At 36.8% G+C, this 27817-nt stretch overlaps 1 pseudogene across 1 annotated transcript; it reads right to left on the bottom strand.

Annotated features, from left to right (window-relative positions):
- LOC308559413 (small ribosomal subunit protein eS6 pseudogene) lies at window positions 1-27787 on the bottom strand (annotated as a pseudogene). The gene is made up of 2 exons: window positions 27761-27787; window positions 1-535 (listed from the first exon to the last, which is right to left on the bottom strand). The product of its transcript is annotated as a small ribosomal subunit protein eS6 pseudogene (transcript).
- Between the last annotated feature and the right edge of the window lie 30 nt (window positions 27788-27817).

Below are 27817 nucleotides of genomic sequence, written 5' to 3'. Positions count from 1 at the left end.
TTACAGGAATGATGGAGTAACAAGATGCTGAATCCTGGGTGCTTTGGTCCTAGGTTTCTTTCCTTCTTTGTTTAGGAGTTTTCTCACAACATACTGGGGTACATCATCTATTTTAGAGACACTGGAAAGTTTGCAGATTCTGCTAACTCTTTTGGGCCCCAGACCATGTGGCACAGTAGTATCAGTGAGTCCAAGACTATTTTTCTCCCTCATTTATTTTACAATGACCAAGTTGAGAACACTCAGATCGGCATTCACAGTGCAGCCTTGAGTAGATGTGCACTTCTCCAGTCCTCCTTGGTCTGTAACAGGAATGCATCTTAGTAGCAGTCAGACTCACAGGCACAGCCATGGGTCAAGACAGCATGTGTCTTGGGGAAACCTTATTTGTCACTCCTACCACTGATTCAAACCACATACTCTTAACATTCTTCACCCAGAGCGTCAGCAGCAATGTCTGGCCGTACCTTAAAAGTTTGTGTTCATCATCCATGTCAATGAATTTCTGGCAACGGGTGGCTGGGAAAGAGATGCCCTGAAGCAGCCAATTGCCTCCGAGGTGCCACAAAAAAGTAATTCTTTCTTTTGTCCTCAGTTTAATATTTATACTTGGGGGAATTTTTTTTTTCAGATTCCCTAACTGGATTTTCCCAGGTGAACCAGCACTTCACTTCTTGAGTACAGAACTTAATTTTAGACCTAGTAGAGTGATATAATCTCCTCATAGACTCAAAATTTCATTTTATAGTCCTTTCTAGACACTGTTGTATTCCCAACATTTATCTCAATTCTTGAAAAAAGTAGTTGTTTGGTCAGCGTTTGTTGAATTGAATAAGTGGTTGAATCAATTCTTTGTTTATGCTATTTTCCCATAAAAAATAAAATATAACAGTCTTCTTTTCACTCACGAACTAAAAAGATCCATGAAGTTTGCTCCAACTATTCCAGTAAGTATTATCTTCCTTTTCGAGTATCACACAAAATATAAATTTTATACTATTGGCATTTACTTATTCTTCCTGTTTCTCTAAAAGATATGCTCCTTAAAATCAACATTCATGCTGTATACTTATTTTTTTTAAATCCTCACTTGAGAATGTTTTTTCCATTGCTTTTTAGAGAGAGTGGAAGGGAGAGAGAGAGAAGAGAGAGAGAGAAGCATCCATGTGAGAGAGACATATCCATTGGTTGCTTCCTGCATGTACCCTGACCAGGGCCAGGGATGGAACCTGCAACTGAGGTACATGCCCTTGGCTGGAATCAACTCTGGAACCCTTCAGTCCAAAGGCTGACGCTCTAACCACTGAGCAAACCAGATAGGGCTATGGTGCATACTTTTGTTGATTTATTTCCTCCATGTTCCACTGCCTCCCTCCATCCTATGCCACATCTTGTGCTATAAATAAAATACTTCTAGTTTAGGTTTGGTATTAAATAAATACTAATTTATGTGAGGTTTCATGAAACTCATTTAGAAATTGATGGAGAGAGTGTGAGAGAAACAACTTTGGCAGATTAACATTACTCTTCTTATGGAATTTTATATAGCACTGACTTTGAAAGTTGGGGAAAGTAGTATGGCAAAACACAAAGATCTGTTGAAAAGAGAAAAATGGAAAAGAACATAAGAGACAAATGTCATCAATTAAATTAAGGACGGAAACATGAAAGGATGGAGAGGATGTGGAGAAATGGGAACCCTTGCACACTGCTGGTGCAAATGTAAATTGGTGTAGCCATTATGGAAAACCATATGGAGGTTCTCCCCCCAAGATTTAAGAATAGAGCTACCATATGACATAGTAATCCCTCTTCTAGGAATCTACCTGAAAAATTAAAACACACTTATTCATAAAGATATATGTACCAGGGTGTTGATTGCAGCATTATTCACAGTGGCCAAGACATGGAAACAATCTAAGTGTCCTTCAATGGATGATTGCATAAAGACCTGGTACATATATAATATATACTGTATATATAATATGTACATATAGTATATGTGTATGGTACACATATACATATGGTACATATAGTATATATAATAGAATACTACTCAGACATGAAAATATGAAATATTGCCTTTTTTTAGAACATGCATGAACCTAAAGGGTATTATGCTGAGTAAACTAAGTCAGGCAGAGAAATACAAATGCCATATGATTACATTTATATGTGGAATCTAAAAAAGAAAGAACAAACAAAACATCACAGACTTATATTTACAGAAAACAAACTAATGGTGGCCAGAGAGGAAGGGTGTGGGGTTATGGGTGAAAAAGGTGAAGAGGAATGAGAGGGAGATACTTCCACCAGCTATAAAATAAATAAGCCACTGAGAAGTGTACAGCACAGAGAATATAGTCAGTAATATAATATCTTTGTACAGTGACAGATGGTTGCTAGGCTTAATCGTGGGGGTCACATCATAAGGTATATAAATGTCAAATCACTAGATTTGACATTTTGTACACCTGAAACTAATATAATATGGTATGTCAACTACACTTTAATTAAATAAATCTATAAGATAAAATATACTGATATTTGGACTAATGTTGCTACTCTGTGGTATTACTTTAGATCTTTTTATGATAAATAAATGATTTCAGATAGAATTGAATTGCTACCTTCTATCACAAATTTGATGTTTGAAGAACTTATTTTTTATTCTTCATAATTATTTATAGGATTAAAAACCATATAGTATAACTTTTTAAATTACCTACACAGTATATCAATAGCAAAATTCAAGTTGCTTTTATACTTAACATTATATTTTCAGGAACAAGCCATACTGATAAATGCATATAGAGATCACATTCACTCATTTTAACTGCTGTGCAATATTCCACTGGTTTATTTAATCCATTTCCCTACTGTTAGTCCTACAGGTAGTTTTTAGTTATTTTTGATTAGAGACAACACTAAGAAGATCATTGTACCGATATCTTTGTTTACTTGTGAAAGAATTTCTCTATACCTAAAAGTGGATTTAAACCTAACAAGTGGCATTATTTAGATGTTTATTACACATAAAAAAGTAAACCTATACCTAAAAATGGAATTACAGGGCCATGAAGTACACCTTCTTCAACCTTACTAGATATTTTGAAATTAGTCTCCAAAGTAGTGGCAACAATTTATGCTACCATGAGCAGCTCCCAGTCCCTCAAATCCTTGTCAATATTGTCAAGACATTTTTATTTTTGTCAATTTAATGAGCACACAGCCATTTAATTGTTGTCTTAATTTGCATTTTCCCTGTTTACCATGCTATGTTGAGCTAGTCTTCATGTGCCTGTTTTCTTTGTGTTTCCTCTTCATGTACTTTTGTCATTTTATTATTACTTTTTTAAATTTTATTTTTGTTTAAAATATTACAGATGTCCCTTTTTCTCCCCAGTGACCCGTTCCACCCTGTCCTTCCCCCTCCCCAGTCCCTCTCCCCACCATTGTCTGTGTCCTTGGGTTGTGCATATATGCATATAAATTCTTTGGTTACTCTCTCCCCCTCCACCCACCCACCCTCCTCCATCCCTCTGACATTCATCAGTCTCATCTATGCTTCCATGTCATTGAATCTATTCTGTTCATCAGTTTATTAAGTTCTTTAGATTCTATGTCTAAGCGAGATCATGTGATGTTTGTCTTTCTCCGCCTGGGTTATTTCACTTAGCATAATATTCTCCAGGTCCATCTTTTCTTATTCTCCTGAAGTATTTCAATAATTTGGATTCTCCTTTTTGTTGTACAGATTGAAAAACATCTTCACCTAAATGGTGGTGGTTTCTGTGTCACCTTGTATATTTTATTTTAACCTTTTTATTTAATCTTTTTATTTAATCTTTATTTTATTTCTTTTTGTAATGTTTATTACAAAAAGAAAAAGCCTGAAAATGCTCTAAGTGTTCAATTTGAGAAGCTATTTTAAGCCAACAAGAAACTATACGAATGATAATAAAAACAAAAGCAGAAGTGAATAATAAATCAGAAATTACAAAACTTATACATTATTAAGGACAAGAACTGATTGAAAACAGCAATAAAACTGACAAACTCCTTGCATGCCTGAGAAATAAAGAAGGGGGAAAATACAAATGATACCAGAAATAAAAATAAGATAATCAAAGAAATCAAATTAACAGATAATAAAAGGAAAGCATTAGCAACCCTTTATCAATGTATTTAAAACTATGAACTAAATGGACAGTATTCTTCAACAATATAAAGAATAAATTTGACTTGGCAGAGTTAGAACACTGAAGTAGATCAATAACTATAGAGGACAAAAGAGAAAATAAACAAAACATAGAGATCCTTTATCTCCGAGGGCACTTGACACTAATGGTCTTATAGTGGGTGAGTTTTATCCCAGCCTTCAAGGAACAAGTAATTATCATGCTATTTATGCTGCTCTCAGGAATTAAAAAATATACAGATCCTCTCCAAGTTCATTCTATGAGTTTAGTATAACCCTGAAAAACTGATTCTAAATTTCAAATCTAAGAGTAAATACTACAGAATTACCAAGGAAATTTGGAAAAAGTAATGAATTCTGACTTGTCTTAACACATATCAGAGCATAAGAAATGTAGCAACTTGAGTACTTTGGTATTTTTAAAAATTAGATAAATAGATTCATTTGGAAGAATATATGCTAGTTATTTCAAATGAGTTGTGAAAATAATATAAGATTTTAAAAGCTGTTAGAATAACTTGGGGTGGGGGGGGGGAAACATGTAAGCATTCTGCTTCCCAGTATGTCCAAAATAATTCTGTGAAGATTAAAGATTTAAATTTACAAACCAAATATTATAAAGTAATTTTAAAATGAAAGACTTTCTAACAGTGAATGCAGTTGTTAAAAAGAAAAAGATAAGTAGGTATCACCTCTCAGAAATATAAAATGTTTATATGGGGCAAAACAGATAAGTGATAGACTGGGAGAAAATGTTCCCCACATATATAAAATACTAAAAAAATTAATATCACTGACAGTCAAAGAGCATCTATAAATTAATAACAGAAGATCAAACAAATAAAACAAAGAAGTAAATTTGAGAAAAAGTGTACAAGTGTCCAGAAAACATAAGCTCTGTCATACTAGAAATATGAGTAATAAAAAATTTAAAAATAGTGAGCTAATATTCTTCACCTGAAAATTGGAAAACATTTTAAAAATTATAATATTCAGTGCTAGCAAGGCTGCAGATACACGAGCAAATTCATACTTTCAGTAGGTGTGTAATTGTTAAAATCTTTGGGAGACTTTAAATGTGCAGATATTTCAGCCCAATCACTCTACTTAATTATCTGTGCTATAGAGTACTTTGGAGGTACATATAGAAATATGTACAAAGATGTTCACTGCAGTGCTCAAATAGCAAAGTATTAGAAACAACCTGTGTGTGTGTGTATGTGTGTGTGTGTGTGTATATATTATTAAACATATATGTGTGTGTGTGTGTTTAATAAGACATGGTACATCCAGGGATGATAGAAGGATGAATAAACACTAAGAAAAATAAACAACAGGACAGACAACACTGGTGCTAACTACACAGAGTAGATTCATCAGAATGGACATGGGCTACAAACTGGGGCAAGAATACTGCAGTGTGCTGTTTAGATTCCAGCCATTGATTCATCATTTTTAGTCAGCTGCTTTTAAATTTGGGACCGATTTATAAAAATTATGCTCAAAGGTTGTTCACAATATACTGTTTAAGGGAAATAGAGTAACTTGCAGAATTCTATCTATACATTTAAATGATTTCATTTTTTGTAAAAAATAAAAAGAAACAAAACATTGTTAGTATTTAGAAATATTCAATAATATTTAGCTCATAATTCATATTAATAATTTCAATCTGTCAATTATTTATTCCTCACTATATTTTCTTTATGCCTTATCTTTCCTCTAATCAGCCAGGTTTTGTTCCTTCCTGCCTCGCAAAGGGAACGACATAGCAGAGAAGAGAGAAAAAAGTCCATTTTTCATAAGTTTAACATGAGGGGGGAAAACGGAAAGAACTCAGGACATGGAAAAAAGATTTGGAAGAAGACATGGTGAAGTTAAAAGATACAAAGAGAAAGGAAGAGGAAAATGAGTGGCAGTAAAATTTTGATAGAATTGGGTTTGAGAGAGAGAGGCTCAGAATGCTACCTGTCAGCCACTCTCAGGCAAAGCAATGATGGCCTGCAGATGGATCTGAGATCTGAAAGGAGTGAGGACAGGACCCTTTCCAGAGAAGAACTGGCCATGTGGTACGTCTGCCCAGTTGGGTTTGAGTCAACTTCATGAAGTCAGAACATCCAACAAGGTCCAGGAGTGGTGGAGGGTTCCCCTACTCCCAAGGGCAGATCACAATATTCCTTTTCAGTCCAAGAACAGTATGAGCTAGTAACTGGAGTCAGCTGACTTTCAGAGGCTCTTCAAGGAGGCACCTATATGAATCCACCACTCAGGACCACATTAGACAAGAGTCATCTCAGATGCTGCAGTGGAAAGGTAAGAATGACAGCGAGATGCCACAACTGCTCTTGCTGAAGCCTTGGCACTTTGTAAGTTCACAACTATGGACCCAACTCCAAGGAAGGAGGTGGGTATGATTAAGGGAAAGACCTGGCCCAATAACATGGAGCTCCTACTGTAAGTTAAGCTGTTGTAGAAAAAAAAATTACCATTTTTTATACTTGAGTTTGTAGAGTGAAATTTGTATCTGCCATCACCTGAATCTCCTCTTACTTTTCTAAATCCCAAATTCTTACTATTGCAGCCCTCCCCACACAAGTTTTTAGGGAGCAGCTGGAGATTTTCACTTCTTCTTTATAAACGTCTATGTTATGAACTTTTTATAGCAGCAAACATTTCTTCTGTAATGAAAAATAACAAAGAAAATAATAATTAACATTCCCCTCATACATATACTATAGTAAGGTAAAATAAATCTCAAATTACCTGTTGAAGTTTACATGCTGCCAAGGTAAGCATCACTTCAATTACTGGCTTCAGTAATCATTCATATTTTTTGCATTTAAATTTAAATTAATTGATGAAATAAAATGGATGAAAGCTTCTTTTCTTTTTTTTTTTTAAAAAAAGGATATTGTGAAATGCTGTTGTTTGACCTGCTTTTTTCATACTCCATCATTGCTCAGCAATTGAAGCAACCATTAATTCTGGTTATGCCTGTTAACGGCGAGATTTAGGCTTTGAGAATTTTCTTCCTGAGACAGCAGGGCAGAATCAATAGTAGTTTGAGCTCTCTTGAAGATTGATGCAGCGTTGCAATGCTTAGGAAAACCATGTGATTTTTTAATCAATCACTGGAATAAATCTATGCAACTGGTGTCAGGAACCAAAGTCATTTCACACTCACCTTCCCAATCCCCTAGAATCAAAAGAAATGGAATCTAAATTAGACTCCCTGAGCCACACTACTTAGCTCCAAAGGGATTTAGAATTCGTCACTGTTCAAAAGAATTGTCTTGCAATGAAAAAATGGAGGTCGGCATATTTATCTATAAATATGAAGCGACGAAGCATCCCAGGTGGTCCTGGCTCTTAAATAGGCTAAGCCAGAATATTATTGTATAAAACCATAATTCCTAATCACTGGCACATAAACAAGAATTATATCTTTTCATAGGACCCTGAAAAGGTTTTGTAGCCATCTTATGATTCACTCTCCTGCCTCACATAAGATTTAATAAAATATTTCTACACAGAAGATTCTGTTTTTACTCTTGCATATCTTGAGGGAAGACATTTTCCAAAAAATATAATTTATGGCCTCACCCTCTTTACTTCTAGGATTTTCTTCCACATAAAATAAACTCTTGATTTAACTCAGGTAATGGGAAAGAGGAGTGAACCAGTGAGTACAGAATAATGAAGAATTTAAAAAGTAATCTAATCTTGCCCTGCAGTGTCATGGGAGCATTACATAGTGAAGAACAATGTAATGTTATCTTAGTAACATTTTACAGCTTTTATTAGCTGACCATCCCAAAATTCAAGTGTGTATTAAAGTAGTGGCCATATTCAGTGGTTCTTAAATCCAAGACCAAAATAGCATCGCAAATCATTTTGGCCTCTGTGTCTGAGCAAGTGGTCTCTGTCTGAACACTTTGTTGGTTGCCTAGGATCTCACTGAATACGCAGGTAGAGGAAGCGACAGAATTACATGGTGTGCTTAAATAGATGTAGCTCTCAGTCTTACATCTATCCTTTTTCGATTCATATTGATCATGATATAGCATATATAGCCTACACTGAAAGCACACTGGGATGTTCATAGCAGATCAGGGGAATGGGAAAGGAACAGGGAACAAGTGACCAGGGCTGGGAAACAAGCTCAACTGTAATTTTGGCTGCACATGAGAGCCAACAGCCATCCAAATCTCTGGGTCATAGGAATATGGTTAACTTGAGTTTGATCCTGACTATCATGGGTTGTAATTGTTGAGACATTATAATAGTTGTTTCAGTGCAGCATTATGCTCTATGTGAAGAGATGGTGGCATCACAATTCTATATTGTCCCAGCAACAGCTAGAAATATCTCTGGACAAAGTCCCAGTTCCCTGAGAGACAGTGAAGTTTGGGCAGGGTGTCTGGGTAAGTCCAATTCTGCAGCAGAAGCCAGACGCTTGGACAGCTATGTTACACTAGACAAACATGCAGGTCTAAGTCTGGGAGACTAGGGTACTCTGGACAAAAGATTGTCCAGAAAACACTTTGAGCACACCACATACTATTGTAAGATCAGTTAGATCCCACCAGCTGGCCCCTGGTAGCTACTATTATACCTAATCAGCTCAGAAACTGGGTAGAAATGAGCCTTTGGTTGAGGGCCTCAGGGTGGAAGATTCAGCAGAGCTAAGAAAATAATAAACACCAATTATTTAAGTTAGGTGTTTGGTATTCTCTCCCACCCAACCATGTTGCCTCCAGATGCCCAGGAGATATATGATATGGGTAAACCACAAGATTCCTTCTAGGAAATATTCCTCTCCCTGATAAGAGTTTAAGAGTAGATTATTTGTTATTTTGATTATTTAGGAGAAGATTATCTGTAATTTTAAATTTTTTTCCTTTTTATTGAATGTATTGGGGTGACAGTGGTTAACAAAATTATACAGGAACTGTGCACAGTTCCACACACATCATCTGTACACTGTATTGAGTGTTCACCACTCCAAGTCAAGTCTCCTTCCATCACCATTTATCCCCCTATACTTTCCTTCAACTCTCACCTTTCCCACACCTTTCCCCCCAGCAATCACCACACTATTGTCCATGTCCATGAGTTTTTTCTCTTTTTTTTTCTTTTTTGCTCAGTCCATCCACCCCGCAGCCTCCAACTGGCCCTACCCCCTGCCCTAGACAGCAGCTGTCAGCTGGCTCTCTATGAGTCTGTCTCTATCTTGCTTGTTAGTTCATTTTGTTCATTTGATTCCACATATAAGTGAAATCAAATAGTACTTGTCTTTCCCTGACTGGCTTATTGCACATAACATAATGCTCTCCAGATCCATCCTGTCACAAAGGGTAAGATTTCCTTCTTTTTTTTTTTTTTTTTTTTTATGGCTGAGTAGTATTCAACTGTGTAAATGTCCCACAGCCTTTCTATACATTCATCTACTGATGGGCACTTGGGCTGCTTCCAAATCTTGGCTATTGCAAATAACACTGCAGCAAGCATATGGTTGCATATATTCTTTTGCCTTAGTTTTTCAGACTTCTTTGGATAAATTCTGAGAAGTAGAATCACTGAGACCTAAGACGGTTCCTTTTTAAGTTTTTGAGGTAACTCCATGCTGTTTTCCATAGTGGCTGCACCAATCTGCATTCCTACCAACAGTGTACGAGGGTTTTCTCCACATCCTCACCAATACTTGTTATTGTTGCTTTATTGATGATAGCCATTCTGACAGGTGTGGGGTGATATCTCCTTGTGATTTTAATTTGCATTTCTCTGATGATTAGTGATGTTGAGCACCTTTTCATATGTCTATTGGCCATCTGTGTCTCCTCTTTGGAGGAGTGTCTATTCAGGTCCTTTGCCCATTTTTTAATTGGATTGTTTGTTCTTTTGGAGTTGAGTTTTATAAGTTCTTTATAAGTTTTGGATATTAACCCCTTATCAGATGTATCATTGGTGAGTATCTTCTCTCATTCAATAGGTTATTTTTCATTTTATTGATGGCTTCCTTTGCTGTGCAAAAACTTTTTAGTTTGATATAGTCTCATTTGTTTATTTTTTGTTCTTGTTGTTTCCCTTGGCCAAGGAGATATATCAGGAAAAATATTGCTATGAGACATCTCTGAGATTTTACTGGCTATGTTTTCTTCCAGAATTTTTATTTTTTTGAGTTTAAAATTTAAGTTTGTAATCCGTTTTCAGGTTATACTTGTATATGGTGTAAGAAGGTGGTGTAGTTTCAATTTTTGACATGTATTTGTCCAATTTTCTCAACACCATTTATTGACTTGATTATCTTTACCCTTTTGTATGTTTTTGCCTCCATTGTCAAATATTAATTGACTATAAAGGTGTGGATTTATTTCTGGGCTCTCTATTCTGTTACATTGATATAGATGTCTGTTTTTATGCCAGTACCATGCTGTTTTGATTACTGTGGTCTTATAGTATAGTTTGGTATCAGACAGTGTGATTCCTCCAACTTTGTTCTTCTTTCTCAAGGTTGCTGTGGTTATTTGGGGTCTTTTGGGGTTCCTTACAAATTTTTGGAATATTTGTTCTAGTTCTATGAAATATGCCATTGCTATCTTGATAGGAATTGCATTGAATCTACAGGTTGCTTTGGGTAGTATGGGCATTTTAATGATGTTGACTCTTCCTACCCATGAACATGGAATGTGCTTCCTCTTATTTGTATCTTTTTCAGTTTCTTTCTTCAGTGACTTATAACTTTCCAACTACAAGTATTTTACATCCTTGATTCAATTCTTTCTAAGTGTTTTATTCTTTTTAAAAGCAATCGTGAATGGGATTGCTTTCTTAGTTTCCTTTTCTAATAGTTCATTATTGATGTATAAAAAATGGAACTGATTCCTTGATATTTATTTTGTACTCTGCTACTTTACTGAGTTATCAGTTCTAGAAGTTTTTTGGTGGAATCTTTAGGATTCTCTATATACAGTATCATGTCATCTGCAAATAACGAGTTTTACTTCTTCCTTTCCAATTTGAATGCCTTTCATTTCTTCTTCTTGTCTGATTGTTGTTCCTATGATTTCCAGTACTATGTTAAATAAGGATTGTGAAAGCTGATATCAATGTCTTGTTCCCGATCTTAAGGGAAGCACTTATAGTTTTTGCTCATTAAATATTATGTTGGCTGTGGGTTTTTCATATATGGTCTTTATTACATGGAGGTATATTCCTTCTATTCACGCTTTACTAAGTTTTTTTTATCATAAATGGGTGCTGGATTGTATTAAATGATTTTTCTGCATCTATTGATATGATCAAGTGGTTTTTATCCTTCATTTTGTTTTTGTGGTGTATGATGTTTATTGACTTTCAGATATTGTACCAACCTTGCATCCCCAGAATAAATCCCACTTGATCATGGTATATGATCTTTTTGATGTATTGCTGGATCCAGTTTGCTAATATTTTGTTGAAGATTTTAGCATTAATGTTCAACATGATATTTGCCTATAATTTTCTTTCTTTGAACTGTCTTTATCTGGTTTGGAGTTAGGGTAATGCTGGTCTCATAAAATGAGCTTAGGAGTTTTCCCTCCTGTTGAATTTTTTGGAATAGTTTGAGAAGAATAGGTGTTTTTTTCTTCTTTCAATGTTTGGTAAAATTCACCTGGAAGCCAGAACTTTTGTTTGTTGGGAGTTTTTTAAATTACTGCTTCAATTTCATTAGTTGTAATATTCATATTATGGTTCTTCCTGATTCAGTTTTGGAAAATTGTATGTTTCTAGAAATTTATCCATTGTCCAATTTGTTGGCATATAGTTGTTCATAATATTTTGTTACAATCCTTTGTATTTCTATTCAGTCAGTTGTTACTTCTCTTCTTTCATTTCTGATTATGTTTATTTGGATCCTCTCTCTCTCTTTTTTTCTTTGATGAGTCTAGTTAAAGGTTTGTCAATCTTGATAATCTTTTCAAAGAACCAGCTCTTGGTTTCATTGATCTTTTGTATTGGTTTTTTTTTTTTCTGGACTCTATTTTGTTTATTTCTTCTTTGATCCTTATTATTTCCTTCCTTCTACTCTCTTTGGGTTTTGTTTATTATTCTTTTTTAAGTTCCTTTAAGCATAAAGTTAGATTGTTTGAGGTTTTTCTTGTTTCTTGAGATAGGCTTGTAATGCTATGCATTTCCCTTTTAGGACTACTTTCACTGTGTCCCATAGATTTTGGGTTGTTGTGTTCTTATTTTCATTTGTTTCAAGGTATCTTGATTTCTTCCTTGATCTCATTATTAACCCATTCATTGTTCAGTAACATGTTATTTAGCCTCCATGTCTTGGTGTGTCTTTCAGTTTTTTCTTTTGATTGGTTTCTAGTTTCATACCATTATAGTCAGATAAGATGCTTGATATGATTTCAATCTTCTTAAATTATTGAGACTTGTTTGTGGCCTAACATGTGGCCCATCCTAGAAAATGTTCCATATGCACTTGAAAAGAATGTATATTCTGCTGCTTTGGGGTGAAATGCTCTGAAGATATTAATTAAATCTACCTGATCAAGTGTGTCATTTAAGGTCACCATTTCCTTGTTGAATTTTTGTCTGAAAGATCTATGATGGATGTCAATGGGGTGTTAAAATTCCCTTCTATGACTGTATGATTGTCAATCTCTCCCTTTATGTCCATCAAGATTTGCTTTACATATTTAGGTGCTCTTATGTTGGGTGCATAAATGTTTACAAGGGTTATATCCTCTTGTTGGATTGCTCCCTTTATCATTATATAGTGTCCTTCTTTGTCTCTTTTATGGCCTTTGTTTTAAAGTCATTTTGTCCTACATAAATATTGTTACCCCAGCTTTTTTTCTTTCTTTCCATTTTCATGAAATATCTATTTCCACCTCTTTACTTTTGATGTCTTTGTGTACGTTTTATTCTGGGTTGGATCTCTTGTAGACAGCATATATATGGGTCTTGTTTTCTTATCCATTAAGCTACCCAATGTCTTTTGATTGGAGCACTTAAGTCATTTACATTTAAAGTGATTATTGATGGGTACATATTTACTGCTATTTTATTCTTTTAACTATGTTCCTCTGTTGACTTCCTCTTCTTCTCCTCTTTCTTCTTCTTTTCCTTCTTCTCCTTTTTCTTCTTCTTCTCCTTCTTCTTCTCCTCCTCCTCTTCCTCCTCTTTCTCCTTCTAGCGGGCCCTTTAACATTTCTTATAATATGGGTTTAGTGATAACAAACTCCTTTATCTTTTTCTTGTCTAGGAAGCTCTTTATTTCTCCTTCAGTTTTAAATGGTAGCCTTGCTGGGTAAAGTAGTCTTGGTTGTAGGTCCTTGCTTTTCATCACTTTGAATATTTTATGACTATTTGTTCTGGCCTGAAAGGTTTCTGTTGAGAAATCAGCTGACAGTCTTATGGGAATGCCCCTTTAGGTAACTATCTGTCTTTCTCTTGTGGCTTTTAAGATTCTCTCTTTATCTTTAACGTTTGCCATTTAAATTATGATGTGTCTTGGCGTGGGCCTCTTTGGGTCCATCTTGCTTGGGACTCTCTGTCCTTCCTGGATATCTATGTCTTTTTCTTTTGCTAGGTTAGGAAACTTTTCAGTTATTATTTCTTCAAATAGGTTTTCGATCCCTTACTTTCTCTCTTCTCCTTATGAAATCCTATGATGCTGATGTTGATATACTTCATGTTGTCCCAAAGGTCCCTTAAAGTATCCTCATTTTTCTAAATTCTTTTATCTTTTTGCTGCTCTGATTGGGTGTTTTTTTCTACCTTGTCTTGCAAATTGATGATTCGATTCTCTGGTTCATCTTTCCAGTGCATTCTTCATTTTAGATATGGTATTCTTCATTTGTGTCTGGTCCTTTTGTATGTTTTCTGGGTTTTTTTCCAATGCTGTTGAGCATCCTTATAACCATTACTTTGAACTCTCTATCTGATAAATTGCTTGCCTCCCTTCCATTTAAGCTCTTTTTCTGGAGATTTCTCCTGTTCTTTCTTTTGGTGCCTGTTTCTTTGTCTTCCTATTTTGGCTCCCTCTTTGTGTTTGTTTCTATGTATTAGGTAGAACTGCTATGACTCCCAGTCTTCATAGGGTGGACTTATGTAATAGGTGTCCTGTGGGGTCCAGTCATGCAGTCTCCTTGATCACTGGAGTTGGGTGTCCATGAATGTCCCTTGTGTGGGTTATGTGGGCCTTCCTGTTGAAACTGAGTCTTGATTTTTTTTAAATATGTTTTTATTGATTTCAGAGAGAGGAAGGCAGAGGGAGAGAGAGATAGAAACATCAATGATGAGAGAGAGTCATTGATCGGCTACCTTCTGCACACCCCCTCCTGGGGATTGAACCTGCAACCCGGGCATGAGCCCTAACTGGGAATCAAACCATGACCTCCTGGTTCATGGGTCGATGCCTAACCACTGAGCCTCACTGGCCAGGCAAGTCTTGATTTTTATTGGCCTGTTCATGGGTGGGATCGACCCTCAGGCTGGCTCAATCCCAACCATAGCATGCAAGCTGCTGTGCTGGTGCTGACCACATGAAGCAGAATTTGCCTCAGCAGGGTTAGTTCCTGCTGAAATCTCTCTTTTGGTATGCGGCCTGTGAAGCTCATTGGATCCTGCTCTGATGTTGTATGAAGCTGGCCACTGTGTGTGTTTGTTCTGGCCATTTTGGGAGGGGCTCTGGTGCAGGCCAATGTAAGATGTTTCCTATGACTGTCTCTCAGCAACTTGTTTGGAGCTATGAGAGATCCATATCCATTATTTTTAAGTCTAAGTTTGAAGATGATTTGTTGTCATTTTAAAGCATATATTACTTCGTGTTTTATAAATAAAAACTGAGTGAGATGTATCCTTTGAAAGACATCCTTCGGAGCTATATTTAATCAAACTTTAGCAGTCAGAATGATGGTGTTCTTGGCAAAATTTCAAAATAAAGGCCATTCTGAGGACAGTATATGAAATTATATTATAGCAACAAGTATTGAGGCAAGATCCTAAAATGACAATGTCAATTACAGTGATTTTGGAGTACAGGACTGTGAGGTCACATGAAGCTGTAAAATTAGATGAGGACATTTTTAATAGTAAGATGCATTTAAGAGTGGTGTCTTTTAGAAACAGAAAACTCAGGTGTTATGGTTTCATGATTTTTCTCCTTTTATTGTGTAAAACATGATATGATTAAGAAGGCATTTAACCAATGTTAATTATATAACATTTTCTTTACTGAAATAAATAATAATAATAAACAACTGATGTGTGGAGAGTATTATAAACTTTGCCAAAGCTAGATACAGTATTTACATATGGGAAAACCCATATCTAAAGCTCTTATGCCAAGGATCAGAGACAAATAGCACAGTGGTATGATTCCAATGGGACAGATTTTGATTTAGGATGAATGAGTGGTCTTCTGGTTAGTGAAACTTATTACCTTTTCTCTTTCCAATGAGATGAATAGAGTCAATCTGAATTCAGAAAGGTGGTCTTCATGTCTTCAACATGTCTGTGTCTACTAAGAATGCCTTTGTCACCTGGAAAGAAGCCTAGCCTAAAACATTCCCCTTGTTGTAAAACTATTTAAAAAAAATACTTAGGAGGCCTAACATACTAAGCAACTATAGTATCGTGGAAAGCTATTTGGGAATTTTGATAGGACACTGGCAAAAACGCGTATCCCTCAGAGCAGAGACTGTAATCTTTGCAGTGCTGTGCCGACTCAGAAACACAATGCTTACAGGCTTAGATTCTCTATGTGTTTGCAAGCCTTGAGACATGAAGGTATTAAGCTTTCTTTCCTAGAAACAGTGAAATGTTTCTTATATCTGATTATTTAGTGTGGCAGAGACCACAGCTTGTGCTGCATTAGAAAGAATAATTTATCCATTAACACCTTTTACTGATACAGTAAGGAAACAAAATCCTGTTAAATCCATGACAGTTTGTACTTCAGGGATTCTTTTGTTTTCGATAAATAGATGCCCCCAAGCCAACTTAATATTCCCTTTTGAGGCAGGGAGCTTAATGTAAGAACTAGCCTTTGAAGGTAGAGAAAGCTGAGAGCCTATGTCTGCACTGCCTCAGCAAAATAATCTCAAAGTCATTTTGAGTATAACTTCTGGACAAACCACTTAGGAGTGTTCCATTTAGAAATGAGATCAGAAACCTATGATGTTTATGGCCAAAGATGTAATAAAAGATGATTTTAGCACGGTGGGGGGTTGTGAGAAGAGGTAGGCATGCAAGTGAGAAAGGAGGATTCGGTCTTCATATTTGTACCTCAGGCCTTGCTACTTCTGCCCCAGTCTTGTAATGAGCAGGCTTTCTCCAAAGTCCCTGAGCAAGCTGCAGACCAGAGAGCAGAGCCACCTGCCCGGTGCCCTGCTTTCCTGTCTAAAAGGAAAGCATCGAGAGATGAAAGGGCAGGACAGGGAGGCACCTCAAAGATCCAGTCGTTCTCCAATCTCCTCTGCAATATCTCTGCTGAATGGCATCCAGAAATAGGGAATTCATTTTCTACAAAGACAGTTGATGTTATATTTGTACAGCTCCATTAGAAAAGTCTGTCTGGTTAAGAGTTGAATTGTCCCTATGTGTAGCTTCCTCTACTCACAGTTTCCAGTTCTACTAATTGCATTTATACTAAACAGTGTAATTCTTCCTGTTTGTTCTTGTTTGTGGCAGTTGCTCAGATGTTGGAGCACAGGTATCCTGTTACCCCTGAGGCTTTTTTCCTCTCAGTGTTAAACAATGCCGGTTCTTTTGACCATTTTTCATCTAAAATGGCTATAGAACCCTTGCCAGTATAGTTGCTTTGTTTTTTAATACATTGAGTTTTTTACAACTTTTAAAAGATATTATATTAGGACCAGAACCACTCTAATATTGGAATAATCAAGAAACAGAAGGGAGTGGTACTCTTATCTTCCCATACGATTCTTTGCTTCCATCACTGCAGGCTAAATTCACATTATTTTGGGGTGGGGGTAATCTCAATATTCTATTGACTTCTCTAAAGCCTCTTGAACAAAAGCTCTACATATTTTATATTTATGGTTGGCTGATATACCACATTTCTCCCATTCTATATTTGCACAGTTGTTTTAGCCCCAAATGTAGGACTTTATATTTTCCAGGGTTAAATCTTATCTTGTAAAATCAAACCATCACTCAAAATCTCTCAGAATCTTTTTGTATCCATATTTAGTCAATTAACAGATTCTCCCTCTGCTTCTCAGTTTCCTCATAAGAATAAAGATGGTGGTGAAGATTATGTGATCCAACATAAGAAAGTGTTTAGATGGGAACAATACATAATAAGTGCTCAATAAAATAAATTATTATCATTTCTGTAAGCAAGTCCAGTTTAAAAAAATAAATGTCTTTTAACTTTAAAGTACATTTGTTGATATTGTGCAAATAAGCCCCAACATTTTAGTATAAAATATTTTTTCAAAACTACATTGTACAATGTTTGAATAAAAAAAAAGTTTAAGCAACATATTAGTTAACACTAGAGGTCTTTATAATTATAAACTTGAACAACAACAAAAAAATTTTAATCTCTGTACACTTTTTAGTAAGGGGGGGTTATATATTTGGACAATTTGAGGCTCATTTTGTATTGCCTCCTAAAACCCACACACCCACCTCCTAAAGCCATCTGCTACTAGCAAACTAAACTTACCACGATGATAAATTTTGTTGCATCTCCTCTTTGTGAAATCATTACTCAAAGCTTTAGGGGTGGATCCACGTTACTAATGACAAAGCTCCATGTGTGTAAGTTGAGTCTTTCCTTACTATCAATTCTTCACCAGAAGAATTAGTAAGATATGTAGTGGAAACTCTGTCAGTTGTGATTTTCTCAGATCTGGGTTCGTATCCCAGCACAGGAACATTTTAGCCATGTGACCTTGATAAATTTACTGACCCCTCAATCCCTCCATTTTCTCATATATGGCAACGGGGGTAGTAGTAACGTCTAGAGTTGAGAGGATTTTACAATAACGTGTAAAATACTAAGCATAATTAATACTAGCAGTTATTATCAATTACTCATATGAATGGATGATGACAATAATCAATAAGAATTTATTTGATGCCTGCCAAGTTTCCATGAACATAATTTGAAAATCAGCCATGTCAGTAATACAATCTAATTAGAAGATAACAGTAAGAGGAAAATGTAGAAAATGGGACCATAGTTAGTTCATTGTGATTAAGTGCTTTGGAATCAGTGTGGAAATAAAACTGTCTTAAAATAACTTTCAATTTCTTAACTGAAAACACAGGATAAGAGAAGTCAGATGAGCTTATAGAATGGCCTAATATTCTAATTTATAATTTCACTGAAACATGGGAATTTATAAGGTCATTCAATGTTTCTTAAGGGACTGCTACATGACAGGTAACCCACACTCTAAGAAGACAATGCCCTTGGTGGTCATAAAACCTTTCTCAAAGCATTCTTCCAATGTCTAAGCACTCTTTTTGAATCCATAGGATCATGAATTGAAAATATTTTTAACTCAAAAATCATTGAATCATGGAATACTTTTAACATTTTCTTTCTCTACACAGCACATTAAGCATGAAATGAAACTCAACATCAAATAGCAAGGGTTCATTCTTTGAATAGCTTTTCTTTATCTCAATTGTCAGTGAAGTCTTTGTTTGCTCTGTAGAATAGAAGCATAATGTTAGGGAAAAAATACATGTTAAAAATGCAAAGAATTCATCTCTGTATTATAATATTTCTGGTGAGAAATCTCATACAATAGTAGATGTGGATTTACTTTAATTTTGAAGTACAATGCTTATTCAAAAGCTAAAGGAATCCTTCAGTAAATTCTCTTTAAAAAGGAAGAGTACATTTTAATTTTAAATTTTTAATATTATTATTTGGTTCTTTGTATATTGTCATTTAAAAGTGACATATTTTATATTTACCTGAGTTAACTGTTTTGGCATCCCTAAAAGTTTCTACTTATAAATCTTCTCAATATTAGAGAATTTTAATAAAATAACATTAAAAATATTTATTATTCATTGAGAAAACATTAACAACTTGGATATTTAATTTTTTAAAAGAAAATCTAAATAGGCTTGGGTACAGCTCTCTCTTCAAATAAACCAGGTTAGTACATGGTTTACTATTTCATAATAAGAACAAGATTTTGTAAACTACTGTGTAAGGAACTATGCCACATTGGTCAACTATTAAAATGCAAAAACACTAGACACCAAACACCAACTCAGGAAATTAAAAATCAAAGTGAATTGTTTAGAAGACTATCACTGAGTGAAATCTGGGTAATCAAGCTGTTGGATATAAAGCAATCCATCAATCAAGGATTAACCACAACGTAAACCATATGTCTAGAGCACAGCCACTTATGTTACTATTGACAGTTGTTTGTTTTTTATTTTTAAGGTTACCATTTCCTGAAAAAAAAAATAAAAATAAAAATATAGGAAGGCCATCATGCCAAGGAAAAGAGGGTACATTGTCAGGAAAAGGGGGAGCTCTTACACTGGTAAAAATGTGCCTTCGAGGCCATTACGCGTGCTGCAAATGCAGAGGCCCTCCACTGAGAACACTGTGCTTCCAACCCTCAGATTCAGGCTTTCACAGCTGGAAGCCCGAAGATGAGATGAGCGTACCTGTCACGATGAGCTGAACAAGAAACAAGCTCCTAAACGCCAGCTTTTATGGTCGACAGATTTCCTCTCTCAACCACGCCATCTGCTCCCCTCCCCACTTGTGAATAAGAATGAAGGGGCCCACAAGTCTCACATGGGGGAGCAGGTACTTGCAAACAACTAGTCACGGTTCGCAAGGTAATTTCCCTAAGTCAAAAGTGGGCAGCAGGCGAAGCAGCTGGCAACCCAAGGAAATGAACAATGACAGTTTAGTTTCTACGTGGAAAAGAAAGTTAAGCCAACTCTTTGATTTAAGATGAGTTTAGATAAGAGACAGTTTAGAGACCGAATAAGGAAAGATTCAAAGAAAGGTAATAAAAATATCACATGTACTTACAGGGCAGCAGCATTTTCGAAGAGGATGAGTCACGGGAGAGGCTCCACCAAAGTGAGTTTTTCAGATTAACTTGGGAAATGAGAAATGTTTTATCCATCTCATGGAGAATCATAAGGCTTAGAAGAGAAGTCCTGCAGTGAATGAATCTTCTTAATATTGGACAATAATTTATCATATTAAAGATATTTTTGCCCTGCGGTTGAGCACTGACTGAGGATCCAGGAGATTGGGGTTCGATTCCCGGTCAGGGCACATGCCCGGGTTTCGGGCTCCATCCTCAGTCCGGGGTGTGCAGGAGGCAGCCGATCAATGACTCTCTCATTATTGATGTTTATCTCTCTCTCCCCCTCCTTTCCTCTCTCTGAAATCAATAAAGATAGATTTAAAAAAGAAAGAAAGACGTTTTTAACATAAAATGTATCACTATACTTCCATTCTACAAAGCAAACAGATTTCATCTCCCCTTAAAGACATTTTTATGCCTAGCCAGGTCTAGGGAGGGCAGATGAATTTACAAACAAAAATGTGACTGGTAGAAATTTGCCTGTCCCAGAAATCCAGGTTATTGTCCAGAGTGCCCGGAGCTACATCTGCCCAGACACAAAGAATCTTAAAAGAAATTCTAAAAGGCCTGCGAACCTTGCTGAAAGACAGTTGGTAGAATAAATAGTTTTAAAAGGAATATTACATTAATAGTCAGGAGATGTAAGTCCCACTAGTGGCTCCATCACTGGCTGGTTGTGTGAGACCTTGGTGAAAAGACTCAACTTTTCTAGGCTTCGACTTAATTGAACTAGGTGACAATTGTAGGCCATCCAGCAGCTTTATTGCCTCTTCTGGTAATACACAGAATCTCTTTTTCCTGTAAGGACTTGTTATAGGAGAATTGCATGGGTGGAACTTCTACAATGCTAGTGAGAGTGGGATTCTTACAACATCTTGAGAAAAAGAATTTTCTAAGACTCGCACAGGGGAATGAGTTGTGGTAGAAAGATTTATTCATGTGAAATTATATCTCTGGGTTTCCAAAGTTCCATTTCCCTTAAACCAGTCCTGGAAAAGGTATAACTGGGGCTTCAGTAGATTTAGAAGCAAAGCCAGTGTCCAAAGTTTCCATTCTATGGTGGAGCTGGGACAGATGTAGCATTAGGCTCAAGTCCATTAGTCCATTGTATGTAGAGTCCACATGGCTGTAGGCCATGTGTGCAAGTGCAGAGTGTGAGAGCACAGCCCCTGCAACAAGAGTCCCAAGAGAGCAAGAGGGAGCTTATGTATTTCAGATTTCATGCCCTTGCAGTGGCCATGCCTATTCTTGCCAATGGCTTGCCCCCGGGTGTGAATGAGAGAAAAACACCTTTCTACCGCACCCAGACCTTACTGGGTGTAAGTCTATTGTCCTGTCTCTACCCCCAGGATCTGTGGGAACAGGCCTGGAGAGTGTTAAACTGCAGCGTCCTGGCAAAGCTGTACAAATGGCATCCCTATATTATCTAGCTTTCCCTTTGCTCCTTGCCTCTAATTAATAACCAGGTTATTACGATGGTGTCAGGCACATGGCCTTGCGGTTTCTTTACTTCATGCCCTCTCCCTTCTCACCGCAGAGGTCGTACTGATTGAGCACACCCTTCTTCCTGCACCTGACTGTCACAGAGATTTGTTTAGGGATGGACACATGACCAAACCGGCCCGGAGTTCACCCAGAAAAAGACAGGTTCTTTCTGCTAGATTGTTAAGATGGTAAGATATAAGTTTGGGTTTGGTGAATTCTTTTTTTTTCTTTATACAGCTGAAGCGCCTGCATCCTTGGACTTGCAAGTAAATTCAGTTTTCTTTTTAAAATTAGTTTGAATTAGGTTCATGTGGATTGTATGTAACTCAGAGTCTTCATTAATACAGCCCATTCTAGCTTGAACATTTCATGAATTTAGAATATATTTATGTTACAAAGATATATCATTCTCTTACAAAGCTCATCCATGGAATGTAGGGGAGTGAATTTCACACTTGATCCCTTCGTTAATCACTCAGCCACTGACAAATAATGGTGGGGTAAATGAATAAAAGACTTTTCTCTGAGCTAAATTTGTAGAAAAATATAGTTAGTTTTAAGAAATTCATTTGGAGCACTTCTTTCAGGCCTCCCATAACATGTTCATCTTGAGCTGAATATGTAATGTACAGCAAGCCTGTGTATGCTGCCTGAAAAGCCAGATTCAGTTGTTTGTGTAGTTCAGGTCCCCACATTAATTATAATATAGAGTACTTCATCTGTAAGGGGAAAAGTCACAAGTGTGTGTCTCACGCAGCTGAATCTCCAAGGACATATGGAAATAAAGTAAACAGAAGACAAGGAGGGAATCATAGAAGACCCTTTTAAATTCCACGTCTCTTTGCACTCAGCTCCCAAGGTCTAACTTAGTGCCTTGTGCAGAGTCATGCCTATAATGGATACTAAATAATAAATATTTATTGATGATGAAGATGAGAAGATCTGGCAAGGCCTTTTTGACCTTTGAGTATAAGAAAACTGAGCTAGCTAACAGGATGCCTGCAATTAGCCCAAGACTCCAGAGAGAAGAGAGCAATGGAGAAGAAATTAACACTCCTCCACATTCCTCTCACCGTGCTTAGATTTTCTACTTGGTAGCCTTTGATCCTTTTATTAAGTCTTCTTAGTGTAACATTTCGTAGTCACTGTTCTGAGAATTCAAAATCTGCCTGTAAATTTCTGGAGACTTAATTTGCTAGGTTCTTTTTGTTTTCATTGGTCATCTTCAAATTTAGGGTCCCCTCTCATTTATCTTAACTTCGTGTTTAAAGATTTTCAAGACTATACAATATATAATCTTTGACTTTTCTTTCCCTTGGGGTTTTAGCTTCTTTTTCTTTTCAATTCTTAGATAAAGATTGAAACATGTACCTCAAGATATAGATGTATTGTAAGACTCCAGGCGCTCCATATAAATCTTATTTACTGAACACTTGAGAACTATTTACTTGTAACATTTTCTATGCGTTAACTGTAAACAAATAAATAGTGTAAAACAAAGAATTGGGGAATATGTGATGCTTATTTTTAGTCTGCAGTGGGATGGATATCTTTCATCTTCATCGGGATACAATACGGGAAACAGAGGATGTGCGTGTGGGCACACACACCTGCCTTAATCAATACTATTTAGAATATGAACTGCATGACCCTGCTCAATTTATAGGGAAATAAATAAAGCGAAAGAGACACTTTGGATCCCAGAGGAATTCATTTCCCAAAGCAATCAGACATCTGGAGTCTTAGTCTGATAAAAATCAATGACTCTTTCAGGGTAGTATATCTTTAGAAGTGGGTAAGGGAAGGGGTAATTAATGAGAGAGGAATTGGTGAGGTGAAAGCAAAGAGGAAAAAAAACCTGAAGAGTAAAACTAACATTTCTCCCAGTAACGAACCTTGCCAACGTGCAGGCCATAGCATAATTATGTGTGTATATTTATATCACTGCGAATGCCAGAAAAAGTAACGGGAACAATTTATTATTTGACTCGTGTGGGTAGATCATATGCCTTCATTATGTGTGTTTATCTGCGCCTGTGTTTTATGGTGCAAATGAATAGGCGTCATCTCAATTTTTCAGTAATACGTTGTAATGTACCGTGTACACATGGGTGCTTGACATGCACTATCCGTTTGAATTATGAGTTTAGAAAATATTGCTATGTAATGGAAAACAGTTTTAAAAGGGGGGCAGGGCCGAGTTTTGTGGCAGCATTACCGCAGATGGCTTGACGTTTTATGTATTGATCACTCTGCCTGCATTCACACACTCTAAAGTATTTCAGCAAGCAAGCAGTTTCATATATTTAGAAAAGGAAACTATTTACTTATCAACCCTTCAAAATATACATAGTCAAGTAAATGAAAATATGCTTTCTTTATTCTCATTTGGTATATATTGTTATTTGTGTTAAAAGCAAGCCACTGTTTGCAAGCTTGCTAAGGAGTGTTTTTAAATGTATCTAGTTATCTTTACAATAGTCCTTGTAGAAGCTCCAAAATATTTTTAATTTCTCAAATATAAGTAATACATTCAGACTATTTTATTATCACTGTAAATGATTTATGACTTGTTGATAATATTATAGGCTTTAGTTTTTTCCTAAACTACCCTTTCCAAGAATTTTAAAATCTAAGCTCATGCTATAACTTTAATCCTGAACTTTCAAACATGTTAAGTGTTTAAAACAACACAAAGGTGTCTGGAAAGGAAGATAGAGTAAGATTGGCCATGGAAGCAATTAACCATTAAGTATTTATATTCAGACCTTAAGAAACAATTACTACTGGTGGAGCTGATTTTAACATATCCCATTTGAGCTATTGTGCTCATATCTAAATGGGATTTGGCAGGCAGATAAAAGATTTATTGATTCCTGTTTGGGTGATTGCTGTAGACTTGCTGCTTCAACAGCCTTTCAAATTAGGTTTGAGTCTTAGAGAGCAAAATGGACCCTGGAATCCTTTCCTGGAATTATATTCCTTCCCCCCCCTCCCCCCAGCCCCAAAGTGACAAGTGTAATAAGCCAGGACTAAGGAAGGATCTAAACTGTGCGGAACAGCTGCTGTGCACTGTTGCAGAAGCTCAAAGGGGAAAGTGCTTTAGGGGAGAAAAATTGGCTGTTTACTTGGTCTTGAAATACACAAGAAGTTTCAAAAACAACTGTATATTAGTCTGAATGTGTGTACACCTATGGGAATCACTTGCTGATTACTTGCTCCTCAGTTCACTGGGCTTTGCTTTCATTGCTTTGCCCAGTGAGAACACAGAGATCTGGGATATTTAAGGCACTGCCTAGATGATGTGTGATCTGTCAGCTGAGAAACTGCCGTTTACCTAGGCATGACTAGGTGTCTGAAATATTACTTTGATTATTGTAAATAACGTATGTATCGTGACTCAAGGAGCATTTGAATTTTGAGGGTTGGGAATTTCTACCCAGAGGACCAAGATTGGAGTGATAAAATATATTTTTAATTTTCCTATTGAAGAGATCTAAAAAAAACACCTTGAGATACAAGGAAATATTAAACAAATTAATTCAGTAGAATCTTAGAATTGGAATGCTTTAGAATCCATCTTCCTCATTTTAGGGATGAGGCCACTCAGGTATTTAGATACCAAAACCAACGGTTCTTACATTACGGTCCAATGTGCCTTTGCCTCCCTCCCGCAGAATCAGTCTAGGGAGACATGGTAACAGGACTGACCCAGCATCCAATGAGAGGCCAGGGTGGCTTGAAAATCACAAATTGGGCACAGGGACCATCTACCAGGAGCGAGTGTGATCTTAGACTTAACACAATACTGTGACCTTTGTGCTTTGATGTCCCTCAAGCAGTCTTCAAGGTGTCCAGCACTCAAATTCTTGATACATTTTTTTAGAGAGTGGGAAGATTCATAACACTAATCTTGAGAAAAACGCCACTTAACACAAATTAGCTACGCTACTTATGTGGAGGCCACCTTATTAGGCTCAGAGTGGCTGCCTGAACAGCCTGTGAGGGTTACAACCCCCAATCCACTTGCTATGTCTCATGAAAACCTCCCTCTGCTTCTGGTCTTTTTCCAGAGGGTTTTAGGAAGTATCAGATGCCTCCCCACGGCCCATGTCAGACCGAGCAAGCTTTTACAGGAAGCCATCGCTCTGTCTGTCAGGGCTTCCCACTAATGACTGACCAAATGGTGGACTTAAGTGTAGATGATAAAAAATCTGCCTGTTTGCCTCTATTCTTCTCAATTCCCAGTTTCTTCAAACTGACATCGTTTTCTTGTGCGAAACCCAGAGAGTGACTTTAAAACTCACTTTCTTTGTAGCACGTCTGTGGGAAAGGATCGACGCTCCATAAACTCTGAGCAGGATTTAAAAGTTTCATTTAATGCATTCGTTAGAATCAGGGGGAAAGGAGTCAAAGGCAGAATGAGACAGGGAGTGCCGTGGGGGCCCAGAGAGTGGTTGCTGTGTGGCCACAGGGAATAGAGAGTGTAAAAAGCTTCTTGTACACATCGCCTCATCTATAAAAACCAGAACCACTTGGCATCTCTCTAAGTAACAAATGGATCTAAAGGCTGTAGAGAAGAGTTGTTGGCAGGAAATGGTCCCCAGGGCTATGATATTTTCAGACCGTGTGCATTTCCCTATAATGCATAGACCATGGATCACAGAGCTCTGTTCACGTACCTTTTCTACTTAAGGACTAAATGTTGCAGGTTCTGGTTTGTCTGGCAATCACAATTTCCTGGGGTAAGAGAATTAATCTGGTTTGTTGAAATAAAAGGAAACTGAATATTGCTTTTGAGGTGCAGGGGAGAGGAAAGAAGTTTGAGGAAGCATTTAGAGGCACAAGGATGGAGGAGGTAGTAGTAGTGATAGAGGAGGGTGATAGTGGTGGCAGAGGAGAGTAGTAGGGAGCTTGGGCAGGCCCTAGCTCAACTTTCAGGACTTCAGCTTTAAATAGAAATTCCTGTGTTCTACAAACAAATAATAATTGACCTGTAGGTGTGAAACCTCTCTGTGTCTGAAATTTACTATAAGCATGCACTTTGCACATAGCAGATTCCTCAGTAAGATTCTTACACACTCTAGCTGATTGGTTTTTGATCCCAAATCGATTTTCACACAGCACTAAATTCATTGGTGAGCTAATAAATTTGCAAGGAAAAGGGACTCTCAGCAGATATTGTAGCCACACAAAAACAGTTTAATTTAAATGTCTCATTTGCTTCAGAGTGAACTGGTTGTTCTGCTGTTTCTCCCTTTGAAACATGAAGGCAGCAGGTTACCTGGGTGCCACAGGAACTGTCCACAAAATAAGAAGTCTCTATTTCCTGTCCTAAACATCTGCAAAAGTAAACTGCCCTCCATGATTCACCTTGACTACCTGTTGACTCTGCTAACCTCCCCAGATTCAAAACAAACAAATAAAACAAAAAACAAGCAAACCCTTACCTGCTGAAGACAGGAACAATACACAGAACATCAAAACCCTTTCAAGCCTGATACTATTTAGCATTCAAAAAATTATTCTAGGTCATAATTCCTGGCAAGATTTACTTTGGGAATGAAATAGACACTTAATAATGGGCAGGATGTCAAAGGACACTCAAACCTTTTGATCCCAATCCTTTGACTTACCGACAATGTTTACACCAGTTGTGCTCCTTCCCAAGTAAATGGGAAACTTCACTGTTATTTAATGTTTTACTCTTGTATCTGCTACTGTGAAGTCTTTAATTGCTATAGCACAGCAGAGGATCCTTTATATTCTTGAAAATATTTAGGATCCTAATCCTGACATAAAAAATACACCGCTCAAAACCTCTTGTCAAGTTCAAGCTTTAAGCTATCGTATCCTTTGGGTTATTTTCACATTCGTGGTTTTCTCTCTTTTCCAACACTGTTCAATTTCTGAGCCCTAACTGTGCCCACGACCCTCTGTAGCTCCACTCTGGCCTCACCTTCTCATCTTGGGTTGTAATCCTCATGTCTGACATTCAAGCCCTGGCTAACTCCTC

Source organism: Miniopterus schreibersii (assembly GCF_964146895.1).
Source record: "Miniopterus schreibersii genome assembly, chromosome: 7".
NCBI lineage: Eukaryota > Metazoa > Chordata > Mammalia > Chiroptera > Miniopteridae > Miniopterus > Miniopterus schreibersii.
This window is presented reverse-complemented; position numbering and strand designations above follow the sequence as displayed.